Below are 15,892 nucleotides of genomic sequence, written 5' to 3'. Positions count from 1 at the left end.
TTTGAGAACATGTATTATACTTTTGGTTTTGGTTTCGAGATTGTAACCTTTAACTAAGTATTTCTATTTAAACGTTGTTTCTTTATTGTTTATTTGATTATCATTGCCTCGGGTAACCGAGATGGTAATATCTTCATACCTGAGTGGTCCTGGTAAGGCACTTGGAGTATGGGGGTGTTACAAATGGTATCAGAGCGACGATCCTGAAACCTGTAACCAATGAACCTAATGAACATAGGGAGTCAATTAAAATGAACCTGGGGTAAAGGTTGTAGGAACTAATGCAAAGGCTTGGGAGACGTCCTGAAGTCGCGAACTCGCCCTACAATTTTGAACCGGTCACATGGGGGGTGTATGTCAAGGTCGTATGTGTTGTTTGGTTAACTTGTGTGTGAATGTGATGAAGTGTGTGTAACTGTTGGAGAAGTAGAAAGCTGAGAATATAAAAGAAAGGTTGATGATATATGTAGAATTGATGTTGGAATGAAAACATGTTGGGTGTTTACAATGTGGCGTTTAATAACCTGATATAATGATTTCATGAATCGTATGAAAAGATGCGTAGCATTATATGTTTAGTTATGTTATAACGTTGGTTTTATAAAGTTTTAGCATGTTAACATATGATATAGCATGCGGGTAGCGTTTCTGAGTTAGCATGACTCGATCGAGTGGGACTGGCTTGATCGGGTGGGTTTTTGACGATTTTGAGTCCAGAATCGTGTTTTTGGGCACTCTATCGAGTACCTCGGGCACTCGATCGAGTAGGGGGTCACTCGACTCGGTCGAGTATGTTAGAGATCAGAAGGTCTGTTCGAGGTCTGATGTTGGGGCACTCGATCGAGTATGTTGGGCACTCGATCGAGTAGCCTGTTACTCGATCGAGTGTGTTTGGGAACTCGATCGAGTAGGGTCTGGGCAGCTTGTTTTCGTATTTTGAGGTTTTAGCGTGTATGTTTATATCCACCCCTTTTCTCATATAGTTTCAAGATGCCGCCCAAGAAGACTGCTTTGTATGCGAGAGCTGAGCTTATGAACATAGATGACATCGTTAAGATGTTGGAGCATCAGGATGCTCTCACTGAGGCTTTAAAGACTGCGGGGAAGGATAAGGATAAGGATAAGGAGAAAGAGGTTGATCACTCTAAAATCAGCCTCTATATAGCGAGGTTTAACCCGAAAGAGTACAAGGGGGTTAGGGAGCCGAACCTTCTTGATAGCTGGCTTAGAGAGATGGAGAATATATTAGATTTGGTTCACCATCCCGATGAGATGAGAGTGGAACAGTGCATTCTATCCGAGGGAGGCGGTGGCAAGTGGTGGGATACGGTGAAAGTGAGTGCTAAGGAGATATATACAAACCAAGGTTTACCTGCTATACCTTGGGAGGAGTTTCGTAGGGCTGTGAGAAAGGAGTTCGTACCGGAGCATGTGAGGAGTAAGTTGAGGGAAGAGTTTGACAGTTTTAAGATGACCGCTGAGATGTCTGTGGCCGAGTACTACAGGCAGTTCAATCATAAGTCTAGGTATCTTTGAGGATATGGGTTTGAGTGAGGAGAATCTGGCGTTGAGGTTTGAGAGGGGTTGACCCCTAAGATTATGGATAAGTTACCCGTGGGAGTCCTTACGATGTTAAGGAAGCTTATGAGAGGGCCGGGAGAGCCGAGAGGTTGGTAGAGATGGCTCGGAAGAGGTCGGGTGGTGAGAAAAGGAAGTCCGAGAGCGAGGGTGGTGGCCAATCTAATCACAAGAAAGGCAACCACAATCGCCTAAGGGGTTTTCTTCCGGGTCGTGGTTTAGTGTTTGGGGCTTCCTTTGGGCGTGGCCGTGGAAGTGTTAGTGGTAGTTGGGGAGTGACCTGCTATAGCCGTGGTGGTGTAGGCCACAAGAGACATGAGTGCACAAGTGCACCGGAACTTTCCGAGAGACTGCTCGCGCAGAGCTATGCGAGCAATAGACCTACTGGTCATGGCCAAACCGGGGAAGTCAGAGTTACCAGAGTGGAGGCAACCGCAACGGCGGTAATTCTTATCAGAAACCACCAACGAACAACAACAACAATCAAGGGTCGGGTGCTAAGCCGACCACATCAGCCAAGATCTTGTCCAGGAGGTGGACAAAGACCAATGGAAAGTTATTCATGATGGAGAAGAAAGCAGCTGAGGAGGATGCACACGTTATCACCGGTACTTTTCTTGTTAATGGTATTCATACCTTTGTTTTGTTTGATTCGGGGGCTTCTCAGTCGTTTGTATCTTCGAGTCATGTTAAACGGTTGGGTTTAAGGGTGTATGAGTCTGTCAGTGAGAAAGTTTTTATACCTTCGGGTGAGTCTTTATCTTGTGGGAGGTTATATAGGGATGTACCTATGGTAGTTGGGCAAGTTGATTTCCCTGTAGACTTGCTAGAGTTTCCTTTTGACGGTTTTGAGATGATAGTGGGGATGGATTGGCTGGGAAAGTATAAAGCTAAGATTGACTGTCATCAAAAGAAAGTGTCTTTAAGAGGTCCTAAGGGCGTTAGTGTGTCTTATCGTGGGTTTCTAGTCAAACCCAAAGTTAAGTTGATTGCAACTATTACTTTGAAGTCATATCTGAGGAAGGGATGTCCTTTGATATTGTGTCATGTGAGAGATGACCGGATAGAGGGTCCGACGGTTGATCAGATACCAGTGGTGGGAGAGTTTGAGGATGTGTTTCCAGAGGAGATTCCGGGGTTGCCGCCGGGAAGAGAGATAGATTTCACAGTAGAGTTGAAACCAGGGACGGGGCCAATCTCTAAGGCACCGTACCGTATGGGTCCTAAGGAGATGGAGGAGCTTAGGAAACAGTTGGATGATTTGATAGAGAAGGGATACATTAGACCTAGTGTATCGCCGTGGGGAGCACCAGTTCTTTTTGTGAAGAAGAAAGATGGGAGTCTGAGGTTGTGCATAGACTATCGAGAGTTGAACCGAGTGACAGTGAAGAACAAGTATCCTTTGCCAAGGATAGATGACTTGTTTGATCAGTTGAGTGGTGCATCAGTCTTTTCTAAGATTGATTTGAGGTCGGGGTACCATCAGGTAAAGATTAGAGAGGTGGACATACCAAAGACAGCTTTCACGTCGAGGTATGGCCATTATGAGTATGTGGTGATGCCGTTTGGGTTGTCTAATGCACCGGCAGTGTTTATGGATTTGATGAATAGGATCTTTAGACAGTTTTTGGATAAGTTTGTAGTGGTGTTTATCGATAATATCTTAGTCTACTCCAAGACTAAGGAGGAGCATGAGGAGCATCTGAGAATCGTGTTGCAAACTTTGAGGGAGCATGAGTTGTATGCTAAGCTATCCAAGTGTGAGTTATAGTTAGAGAAAGTTACTTTTCTGGGGCATGTGATCTCTAAAGATGGGGTAGCCAGGATCCCAAAAAGATAGAAGCGGTGACAAAGTGGGAAGCACCAAAGAATGTTCTTGAGATCGGAGTTTTCTCTGGTTTAGTGGGTACTACAGACGGTTCGTGAAAGATTTCTCCAAGATAGCTAGACCTATGACAGCGTTGATGAGGAAAGAGAACAGGTTTCGTTGGGATAAGAGTTGTGAGACGGCGTTCCAAACATTAAAGGAGCGTTTGACCACAGCTCCTGTCTTAGCATTGCCTGAAGGGATCTAGAACTTTGAGGTTTATACAGATGCCTCAAAGAATGGGTTGGGATGTGTGTTGATGCAGAACGGTAAAGTGATTGCCTATGCTTCTAGGCAATTGAAGCCTTATGAGGAGAACTACTCTACTCATGATCTGGAGTTGGGTGCGGTGGTGTTTGCTCTCAAGATTTGGAGACATTACCTTTATGGAGCAATCTTTAAGGTATTTTCTGATCACAAGAGTCTCAAGTACATTTTCACTCAAAAGGAGTTGAACATGAGACAGAGGAGGTGGATGGAGCTGATTGGCGATTATGACATGGAAATTATCTACCATGAAGGGAAGGCCAATGTAGTTGCTGATGCTTTGAGTAGGAAGAGTGTACATTCTCTGTGTACAGCTCTATCTTTGATGAGGTTGAGAGATGAGGTAGCGAGATTTGGGATACATATGATGCAGAAAGGAGATGCCATGGGTGATATGACAGTGCAGCTTGAGTTTTATGATGACATTCGAGGTAAATAGGCGTTGGATCCTAAGATAGTGGAGTGGAGAGCTGGAGTAGAGAAAGGGACAGTGTCCCGATTTTCTATTCATACAGATGGTAGTTTGAGGTTTGATGGTAGGTGGTGTGTCCCTAGTGATGAGGAGTTGAAAAAGACAATCATGACAGAGGCGCATTGTACACCATATTCAGTACATCCAGGTGGTGACAAGCTATACAAGGATTTGAAGAAAACGTTTTGGTGGCCTGGGATGAAGAAAGAGACAGCAGAGTTTGTGGCCCGTTGTTTGACATGCCAAAGAGTTAAAGGGGAACAACGACGACCACAAGGTAAGATTCAGTCTTTAGAGGTACCTGAGTGGAAGTGGGAATCCATTTCCATGGATTTTATCGTGGGTTTGCCAAAGAGTCAACAAGGTAACAACATGATTTGGGTAATAGTGGATCGACTGACCAAGTCAGCTCACTTTGTTCCAATGAAAGATACATGGACTAAAGCACAATTGGCTATGGCCTATCGAAAGAACGTGCTTAAGTTACATGGAGTCCCTAAGGACATAGTGTCTGACAGAGATGCGAGGTTTATATCAAGGTTTTGGAAAGAGTTGCAGGAATCGTTGGGAACAACTTTGAAGATGAGTACAAAGATTTCATCCTGCGCGGCAGACGGACAGACCGAGAGAACAATCAAGACTCTTGAGGATATGTTGCGAGCTTGTGTGATGGATTTTGGTGGTAGCTGGGAACAGAGGTTGGACTTGATAGAATTTTCTTACAATAACAACTATCACACTAGTATTGGTATGGCACCGTTTGAGGCTTTGTATGGGAGGAGATGTAGGAGTCCAATTTGTTGGGACGATAGTGCTGAGGCTGTGGTTTTAGGACCAGAGATGGTGCATGAGATGGTGGAACAGATTAAGATGATCAGGGAACGGATGAGGGCAGCTCAGGATAGGCAAAAGAGTTATGCAGATCTACATCGCCGAGATATAGAGTTTCAAGTTGGGGACAAGGTTCTTTTGAAAGTGTCTCCTATGCGTGGGGTTATGAGATTTGGGAAGAAAGGCAAGCTAAGTCAGAAGTTTATAGGGCCTTATGAGATCTTAGAGCGAGTTGGGGAAGTTTCATATCGTCTAGCTTTACCAGCGGCGTTAGAGAGAGTGCATAATGTGTTTCATGTATCGCAGCTGCGGAAGTATGTGAGTGACCCGTCACATGTGTTAGAGGCAGAGAGCTTAGAGCTAGATGAGTCCTTATCATATCTTGAGGTGACTAAGCAGATTCTTGACCGAAAGGTTAGGAAGACTAGGAGTGGCGAGACAGTTTTGCTTAAGATCCTGTGGTTTAACCACGAGACTGAGGAAGCTACATGGGAGCCAGAGGAAGCTATAAAAGAGCGATACCCTTTTCTGTTTGATCATGTATGTATGGTTACGGGGACGTAACCTTGTTTCTTTTAGGAGATGATCGCAAAGAGTTTTTGACCGTTTTATACCCTTTTTGTATGTTGTGTCGGTATGTTTGTCGGGATGAGTTGGGTTAGTACCATGTTTTATGTTGAGTTTTGTTTTGGTAGTGAGTCGGAAGCGTTGGGGGAGTATCTTGTTTAGTAGTGGTTTGAACTTCGGGGACGAAGTTCTTTTTAAGGAGGGAAGACTGTAATACTCCGTATTTATGAGTCTTTGGGTACTCTATCGAGTAGGCCTTACTCTGTCGAGTAAGGGTAAGTTGCGTTTTAGAAAAGTTTCTGACCTATTGGGTACTCGATCGAGTAACTAGGATACTCGATCGAGTAAGGGGGTACTCGATCGAGTACCTTGGGTACTCGATCGAGTAGCCGGTTTACGGGGAGTTTTTCTCGGGTTTTGTTAATTATGCGATTAAGATATATAACCTTCGTCGTCATTATTCTAAACACTTTTGCAAAACCTAATTTACTGTTAACGAGAGAAAGCAAGTACGTTCTTAATCCTAATCGCATCGTTAGCAAATCCCGGAGTTTGGAAGGTCGGTTCTCATCGTTGGTTATACCGTTGAGATCCTTGCGTCGAGGGTAAGATCTATGTACCCTTTTTGTTGTCTTTCCTTTGATTTGGTTAAACCCTAATATGGGGATTTGGGAGTTTTTGAGTAGTATGTGATTTGGTAGCATTTGTATATTGTATGATAGGAGGAGGTTTCGTAGAGGAAGCTTTTTGATACAGTAGTAGAGACCGTCTGATAGTGTGCTTTCCAGGTAGGATTTCCTACTCAGTATTAGTCCCATAATGGGATGATTGTTGATGTGTTGAGATTGATTGTTTGATATAGTAATTGTATTGTGACGGTTGTGATTGTGATTGTGATTGTGATTGTTGTCTATGGTTCTCGAGGCGTGTCCTCCTACCGAGTGAGGTCACTTGCGGGAGTGGCTTCACGCCCTAGTTTCTCCCTTCGTGGAACCCGCCACAGAAAGGGATGTGCACATTAATGGACAGGGTTATCGCTCATTATGAGGAGCGGGGATTTGGTGGGTATGGTCGGTCCCCCATCGCGCGGTCTGAGGTCCAGGTCCAAAGGGATCGATGATTAAGATGATTTGAATTGGTGTGGTTGTGTGTGTGACAGATTAAGTCAGTCGATTATCTTATTGTTGATATATATTGAGTTGTGTGATTAGTATCGACCCGGTTGTTGTTTTGTAAACTGCGGTGATCCATTCGGGATGGTGAGCGATATTGAGCAGTATGAGATAAGTCTTTGGGATAGCCGGGATTGCCACGATATGATGATAGAAGTCTTCCGCTGTAGCTTAGTAGTTTCTTTACATTTCAGTTAGAACAGTAAACAGTCAGTTTGAGAACATGTATTATACTTTTGGTTTTGGTTTCGAGATTGTAACCTTTAACTAAGTATTTCTATTTAAACGTTGTTTCTTTATTGTTTATTTGATTATCATTGCCTCGGGTAACCGAGATGGTAATATCTTCATACCTGAGTGGTCCTGGTAAGGCACTTGGAGTATGGGGGTGTTACAATAGGATCGGAGAATATTATGAGTATAATAATATCTCTGGAATATTCTAGGAATATTAGTTAAATCATTGTATTATAAATACCGTGACTATTTCATTAATAAGATCACGTAATCAATTATCTCCCTTCTATATCGTCTAACATGGTATCAGCCTAATCTATTCCCACTAAATTATCATCTTGTTACAATCTTGTGTTTGAATCGCCGACAAAAGATGGTCCTCCTATACCATATCCGGCGGGTGTCCCGTCAATTCTTACACATATTACAATGACTTAACTAATATTCCTAGAATATTTTGGAGATAATATTATACTCATAATATTCTCTAGTCCTATTTTAACGTTTCCTAATATAACTCTAACCATCTATTCCTATATATCTCTAATATATTCTCTAATACTTTGGTTAGAATTTATGCAATCCGTCACGTAAACCCCACTTTTTCCTTTTTACCAATTTAGCTATTTGGCCCAAAGTTTACTACACAACATTGATATTTGATAATGTAGCTTTATAAGCACTTGTCAATACAAACATTGATAGATACAGTCATGGAAAAATAATAAAGTTTCACTAATCAAGAAAATTAAGTAAGCCTAGAGGGAAGTACTGGCGTGAGCCGGTGATGGACGAAGCGGAAGCGAGAATGTCGGCTTGAGTAACGAAAACATTGGTGAGAATCCAATGCCCCGAAAACCTAAGAGTTCCTTCGCAAGGTTTGTCCACGGAGGGTGAGCCAGGCCTAAGATCAGGCCGAAAGGCGTAGTCGATGAACAACAGGTAAATATTCCTGTACTACCCCTTGTTGGTCCCGAGGGACAGAGGAGGCTAAGTTAGCCGTAATATGGTTATCGGTTCAAGGATACAAGGTGACCCTGTTTTTCCGGGTAAGAAAGGATAGAGAAAATACCTCAAGTCAATGTTCGAGTACCAGGCGCTACTGTAATACTACGGTTTTCTGGTCTTAGCTTATTCGATCAAGTAGGCCATACTCGGTCGAGTAAGTTGTCGAGTGATTTTAAACAGACTAATGTTTTGGGTGCACTCGGTCGAGTAGCGAGGAACTCGGTCGAGTAGGTCGTACTCGGCCGAGTACTTCAGGTACTCGACCAAGTACCCGGTCTGATGGGTTAATTTTCGTGGTTTGATTAAGTTAATTGGAGAGGCATATTTAAGTCGTGTTATCAGTTCTTAATCATTTTCTAAACACTTCTTAAGCAAACTCTAAACTACGTAACACTGCTCTCCAACTATCTTAATCATTTTCAAGGATAGGGTTCATAGATTTGGGGGTTTTCGTTCCTTTTCCGCGTCGATTCGATCAGTAAGTATTTTACCCTTTGTCATTTAAATATTTTGTTATAGATATAAAACCCTAATTGGGAGATTTGGGGTTTGGGATGAATTATCGTACGATGTGTAGTGTTTGATTGTCTGATATCATAATAGGTGGGGACTTCGTAGAGGAGGCGTACTAGCTTGTCTTGTGGTGATTGCTTGGAATATCGGATCAGGTAGGGTTTCCCTACTCAGTTGATTGTATAATTGATCATAAGAAGTGATATTGATTGATTGGTTGGCATGATTATTATTGTGATTGAGATTATACTGCTGATTGGTTATTGTTATGGGACCATTTTCGGGAGATGGTTCCAACCCCATGTTTGCCTCTTGTGGCTCCCGTCACAAGGGGATTTGCACATTAATGATCTGGGTTTGCTCGTTGCAATGAGAAGGGATTTGGTGGGCAAGGCTGTGGTCCCCCATTGGCGGTGTGGATTTTCCGTTGCGATGGGAACCTGGCAGGGCTACACACTTCGGTGTGTAGTTGCTTACTGGTTACTCTTGGAGTTTGGAGGATCGATTGGTCTCAGTTGATTGGATTATGTTTATTGTGAATCCTTATTTTTAATTATGCAGTTAACTGACCCCGTTAATTGTTTTCAAAACTGTAATGATCCATACGGAGATGGTGAGCAGTTGGTTTAGCAAGTTTTGGACGTTGATGTAGCTTGCGGGATATGGAAGGGCAGAGTCATCACATGTTTTGTAGCTTTAGCTTCCGCTGAGTTTAGATATTATCACTACTTTGGTTTTTTTGTACGCCATTTGGATTTTGAGATTTGTATTTTCTTTTCTTTAAAGTTAATTATTAAACTTGTTTCATTATGGTAACTATGATGCATACTTCCTCGGGAAACCAAGATGATAGTACCTCGATGTGCTAAGGTGGTCCTTGTTAAGGCACTTTGGTATATGGGGGTGTTATAAAGTGGTATCAGAGCGACGATTTTTGAACCTAAAACCAATTAAAAAAATGAACAGAGGGTGTCTAACTAAAATGAACCCGGGTAGGAATTGTTTGGAGCTACCGCAAAGGTTTGAGAGACGTCTCGAAACCGCAATGTTGCCCACACAAATTTTCTATGGGGTGTGTCTTGGGAATCAGTGTATGTTTGTGTTTATATCTGTGTATGAATAGAGTGGATGCACATGTTGTGGTTCGAAATGGTATGGCATGAATTGGATGCATATGTTGTGGAATGATTGAGGAGATATAGAAAGGCATAATGTGTATGATTGGTTGTTTGCATTTTGTCGTACATGGTTATATAAACATGTGAATAAGCTATTGATTTATATTTAAGTACTTATACTTATTGGTTGTGTGCTTGGGAGATCGTTTTTAGTATGATTCGGCCGAGCGTGGCAGGTACTCGACCGAGTAACCTGTCACTCGACCAAGTGAGGGTATTTGTGCATTTGACAGTAGCTACTAGAATATGACCACTCGGTCGAGTAGAGGCAGTACTCGACCGAGTGACCGAGTGGGGCGTACTCCACCGAATACATGAGGTACTCGACCGAGTATGCTTTATGTACATTTTTTATCAGCTACTGGAGTAGGAGTACTCGGCCGAGTAGTCGGTATACTCGACCGAGTAGCTCGTACTCGACCGAGTACCTCAGTGTAATACCCCGTATTTTATAATTATATAAATAATATTATATTGCATTTTATATGAATTATGTATGAGACGGAATAATAAAATAATAATAATAATTATTATTATTATAGGATGGTAATGATAATAATAATAATAATAATAAGTTGTAATAATAATAATAATACGCAATACGATACATGTATACATATATACGTATACCATACTAACTACCCATATACATATACCCTCCACCCTACCTTATCTACCCACCCTTATCCATTTGTAATCCCACTAAATCCACCACCAAAATCCTAGAGAGAAAGAAGAGAGAAAGAGAGAAAAGAAAGATGGAGATTAATTTTGTCCCTCCGCCTCGAGTTCGTAAGGTAAGACCATCTCACTAGCTTATATATTATTTTATTAGACCCACTTCGACCTTGACTCACCCTAGACCTGCCGTTGACCACCCTTAGACCACCGTTGACCGCCCAAAAATGGGTTTGACCGAGTATATAATAGGTTATAGCTGTTTTGTGCGACCGCCTTAAGACGGATTTTTGACCCATCTTTTGTGGTTGTTATGGGTTGACCTTGGGTGGGTTGTGTCGAGGGGAGTGAGGAGGTCATAGTGGTGGTCTTGGGTGGTGGGTTAGGTGGCTATAGGTGGCATAAATCGTGGGTGAAAGAAGGGTGTCGGGTTGAGGGTGTCGTGTTGTTGTTTGTCATTGTTGTCGTGTTTGCTGTTGTTGTTGGTGGTGGCTGTGATACCCCCACATACCAAGGTGCCTTACCAGGACCACCCTAGCATGAGATACCTTAACCATCTCGGTTGTCCGAGGTTAGTATATCAAAGTTACCAATCCAAAACATAATTATTAAAGTAAAAATGATTAACTGGTTACATAGTTCAAAAATCCAAAAACCAAAGTACATGTGTCTAGTGTTCAACAACTAAAACTGAAAACTAAAAGCTCTTGACAGCGGCAGTTAGACTCGCGTGATGACTCCCCATGATGACCCCATAGCTAAAGCACCTCATCACCTGTCACAATCTTCTCACTATCCCCGAATGATCACCACAGATTTTATAAAACAACAACGGGGTCAGTTACTATATAACCAAAATAAGACAAGTACAAAAAGGCAAACTGCTGATCATCACATCTCCAACTCCCGATCTCACATAGTAATTGACTACACCCTAAAGAGTGTAGCCCTGCCAGATTACCCATCGCAATAGGTAATCCACACCGCCAGCGGGGTACCGCAGCCAATCCCCACCAAATCCCCGCTCATCAACGAGCGATAACCCTGTTCATTAATGTGCACATCCCCTCCTGTGGCGGGTTCCACAGAGGGTGAAACTAGGGCGTGAAGCCACTCCCGCAAGTGACTCTACTCAGCCGAGGACGCGCCTCGCAAACATCATCAACAACCATCACATCACTAACATCAACTCCAACACACCAACAACGATCAGCAGATAAACAATCGTACCACAATAGAAACATATACTTATAATGATTAAACAGTAAACCGAGTAGGGAAACCCTACCTTCGCACAACTGCAATGAGACACAAGCAAGGCAATCTAGAACGACTCCTCTACGAAGTCCTCACCTAACAACAATCACATAAACTCCAATTACCATATGCAAAACCCCCCTTTTCCCCCAATTCATAAATTAACACAAACCCTAAAAGATTAATCAATGAAACTAATGAAATCAAGGACTTACCGGCACCAACGATATAATAAATGATGAAGAAGACTTGCTAACAATCCACACACTTGAGAGAGATTTGGAGAGGATTAGAGTTATGTTGAAATGTTTAGGTTTTGTGAAAATGATTAGAAACTGTTAATCCACGATTATATAACTCTAATCCTTTCTAAATCAAACCGCGAAAATAACACCCGTCAGACTGAATACTCGGTCGAGTATAGAGTATACTCGACCGAGTATCCTCTACTCGGTCGAGTATTCTCATACTCGGCCGAGTAATCCTGGGCGGTAAACTTCCCAGAAACACACGACACACTTACTCGACCGAGTAAGCCGTATTCGGCCGAGTACAGACTTAGGAAAAACCGTAGTATTACAGTCTTCCCTCCTTAAAAAGAACTTCGTCCCCGAAGTTCACACTATATCCTCAAAAGCAAGACCAACTAAGGTTAAACAACTCCCACTACATACCACAAACACTCAACACAACCGATCAGAATACCCAACACAACTAAACAAACACAAAACATAGCTAAGCCAACTTAAACTAACTCAAAAACAAACATGCGACCATCTCCTACCCCCCTAAAAGACAACGGTTACGTCCCCGTAACCCAAACATACCTGATCAAAAAGGGTGGGAAAACGCTCTCTCATAGCCTCCTCGGGTTCCCATGTGGCCTCTTCTACATTATGATTAGACCAAAGCACCTTAAGTAAGATGGTCTTACCGTTCCTTGTCTTGCGTACTTTGCAGTCTAAGATCTCCTTAGGAACCTCGGCATAAGACAAAGACTCATCAAGCTCTATGTTCTCAACCTCAAGCATGTGTGATGGATCACTCACATACTTCCGGAGCTGTGAAACATGAAACACGTTGTGGACTCGATCCAAAGCTGGTGGTAAAGCTAACCTGTAAGCCACATCACCTACACGATCCAAAATCTGATACGGACCGATAAACTTCTGACTTAGCTTACCTTTCTTTTCAAACCTCATCACCCCCCACATTTGTGACACTTTCAAAAGGACCTTGTCACCCACTGCGAACTCGATGTCCCTGTGGTGCAAATCTGCATAACTCTTTTGGCGATCCTAAGCTGCTTTCATCTTTTGACGAATCATTCGAACTTGCTCAACCATATCCTGCACCATCTGTGGCCCTAAACCACTGCCTCTGCGCTGTCATCCCAACAAACTGGACTTTGGCACTTCTTGTCATATAAAGCCTCGAACGGTGTCATTCCTATACTGGTGTGATAGCTGTTGTTGTAAGAGAACTCGATCAGATTTAGCATGTCCTCCCAACTCCCACCAAACTCCATAGCACAAGCCCTCAACATGTCCTCCAAAGTCTTGATAGTCCTCTCAGTCTGACCATCTGTGCCAGGGTGAAAAGCTTTACTCATCTTTAAGGTCGTACCAATCAAATCCTGCAGCTTCTGCTAAAATCGTGCTATAAATCTCGCATCTCGATCCGACACTATATCCTTAGGTACCCTATGTAGCTGAACCACATACTTCTTGTAATCCAATGCTAACTTTATCTTGGTCCAAGTATCTTTCATCGGAATGAAGTGAGTTGACTTTGTTAACCGATCGACGATTTCTCAAATCATATTGTTACCTTCCTGTGTCCTAGGTAACCCCACGATAAAATCCATAGAGATCGACTCCCACTTCCACTCAGGTACCTCAAGTGACTGAATCTTACCTTGTGGTCTTGGCTGCTCGCCCTTTACCCTTTGGCATGTCAGACACCTAGCCACGAATTCGTCCTCATCCCTTTTCATGTTAGGCCACCAAAAAGTTTTCTTGAGGTCCTTATAAAGCTTGTCACCTCCGGGGTAAACTGAATAAGGAGTGTAATGAGCCTCAGTCATGATGACTCTCCTCAAATTTGCATCATCAGGAACACACCATCTCCCATTAAAGTGTACACTCCCATCTGTGTGGATAGAAAACCTGGAAACTATGCCACTCTCCACTCTTGACTTCCACTCTTGGATCTTAGGATCAAGCTCTTGTTTTCTTTTAATATCCTCATACAAATCTAGCTCGATCGTCAAATCCCCGATGGTATCCCCTTTCCGAATCATATGGATCCCCATCTTGGACATCTCATCCCTCAGCTTCAGCAAAGACATAGCTGTACACAACGAACGAACACTCTTCCTACTCAAAGCATCTGTAACAATGTTAGCCTTACCCTCGTGATAGATGATCTCCATGTCATAGTCCCCGATCAGCTCCATCCATTGTCTCTGTCGCATGTTAAGCTCTCTCTGAGTGTAGATATATTTCAAACTCTTATGATCTGAAAAAACCTTAAAGGTTGCCCCGTAGAGATAGCACCTCCAAATCTTAAAAGCAAAAACAACTGCACCCAAATCTAAATCGTGAGTAGGATAGTTCTCCTCATACGGCTTCAGCTTCCTCGACGCATAAGCTATAACCTTCCCACTCTGCATCAAAACACATCCCAAACCATTCTTTGAAGCATCGGTATATACTTCAAATTTCTCATAACCCTCAGGTAAAGCTAGGATAGGAGCTGTGGTCAAACGCTCCTTTAAGGTCTGGAACGCCGTCTCACAACTCTCATCCCATCGAAATCTGGTCTCTTTCCTCATCAAGGATGACGTAGGTCTCGCGATCGTAGAAAAGTCCTTCACGAACCTTCTGTAGTAACCAGCTAGACCCAAGAAACTCTGAATCTCAGCAACATTCTTTGGTAATTCCCACTTAGTCACTGCCTCAATCTTGCTAGGATCCACTGACACGCCTTTTTTAGATATCACATGACCCAGAAAAGCCACTTCCTCTAACCAAAACTCGCACTTGGATAGCTTGGCATAAAGTTAATTGTCTTGCAAGGTCTGCAAAACTAATCTCAGGTGCTCCTCATGCTCTTCCTTAGTCTTGCAAAACTAATCTCAGGTGCTCCTCATGCTCTTCCTTAGTCTTAGATTAGACTAAGACGTCATCAATGAATATGACCACAAACTTGTCCAAGAACGAACTAAAAACCCGGTTCATCAGATCCATGAAAGCTGCTGGTGCATTCGTCAAACCAAAAGGCATCACTACATACTCATAGTGATCATAACGAGATCGGAAAGTTGTCTTAGGAATATCCTCATTTGCTATCCTCAACTGGTGATAACCCGACCTCAAATCGATCTTAGAGAACACCTCTGTGCCACTCAGCTGGTCAAAAAGATCATCAATCCTTGGCAAAGGATACTTGTTCTTCACCGTGACACGATTCAGCTCTCTGTAGTCGATGCATAGCCTCATGTTCCCATCTTTCTTTTTCACAAACAACACCGGTGCTCCCCATGGTGACACACTAGGCCGGATATACCCCTTATCTAACAGATCATGTAACTATTTCTTCAACTCTTCCAGTTCTTTAGGTGCCATACGGTACAGTGCTTTGGATATAGGACCTGTCCCCAGTTTAAGCTCCACATTGAAGTCGATATCTCTCTTAGGTGGTAACCCCGGTATCTCATCTGGAAAGACATCACTAAACTCGGGTATATCAGATGTAGTCAGCTGCTCCGCGCGTCGATCTCTCACTTGGCAAAGGATCAATGGGCATTTCTTACTTAAACATGACTTTAAGGTCATTACAGTGATGAACTTACACTTTGGCCTCACTACAAACTCCTTATAAGACACCCGGACACCCTTAGGACCCTTCAAAGACACTTTCTTTTGTCGGCAGTCTATCCTAGCATCATACTTACCCTACCAATCCATCCCGACGATAACCTTAAAACCATCCATAGGAAACTCTAACAAGTTGACCAGTAAGTCTACCCCTCCAACCAACATGGACACATCTCTATACAACTTAACAAAAGACACCGACTCTCCCGAAAGTATAAACACATCATCTTTTACAAGCTCAAACTCCCCCAAACCCATAGCCAAGGCATGACCCCTAGATACAAAAGAATGGATTGTCCCTGAGTCAAACAAAATAAAAGACGGTATACTATGAACGAGAAAGGTACCGGTAACTACATGAGCATCATTCTCAGCTTCTTGCTTGC

The sequence above is a fragment of the Silene latifolia genome, chromosome X, assembly GCF_048544455.1.
Source record: "Silene latifolia isolate original U9 population chromosome X, ASM4854445v1, whole genome shotgun sequence".
In the NCBI taxonomy this organism is placed as follows: Eukaryota; Viridiplantae; Streptophyta; class Magnoliopsida; order Caryophyllales; family Caryophyllaceae; genus Silene; species Silene latifolia.
Note: the sequence above shows the minus strand (reverse complement) of the source record.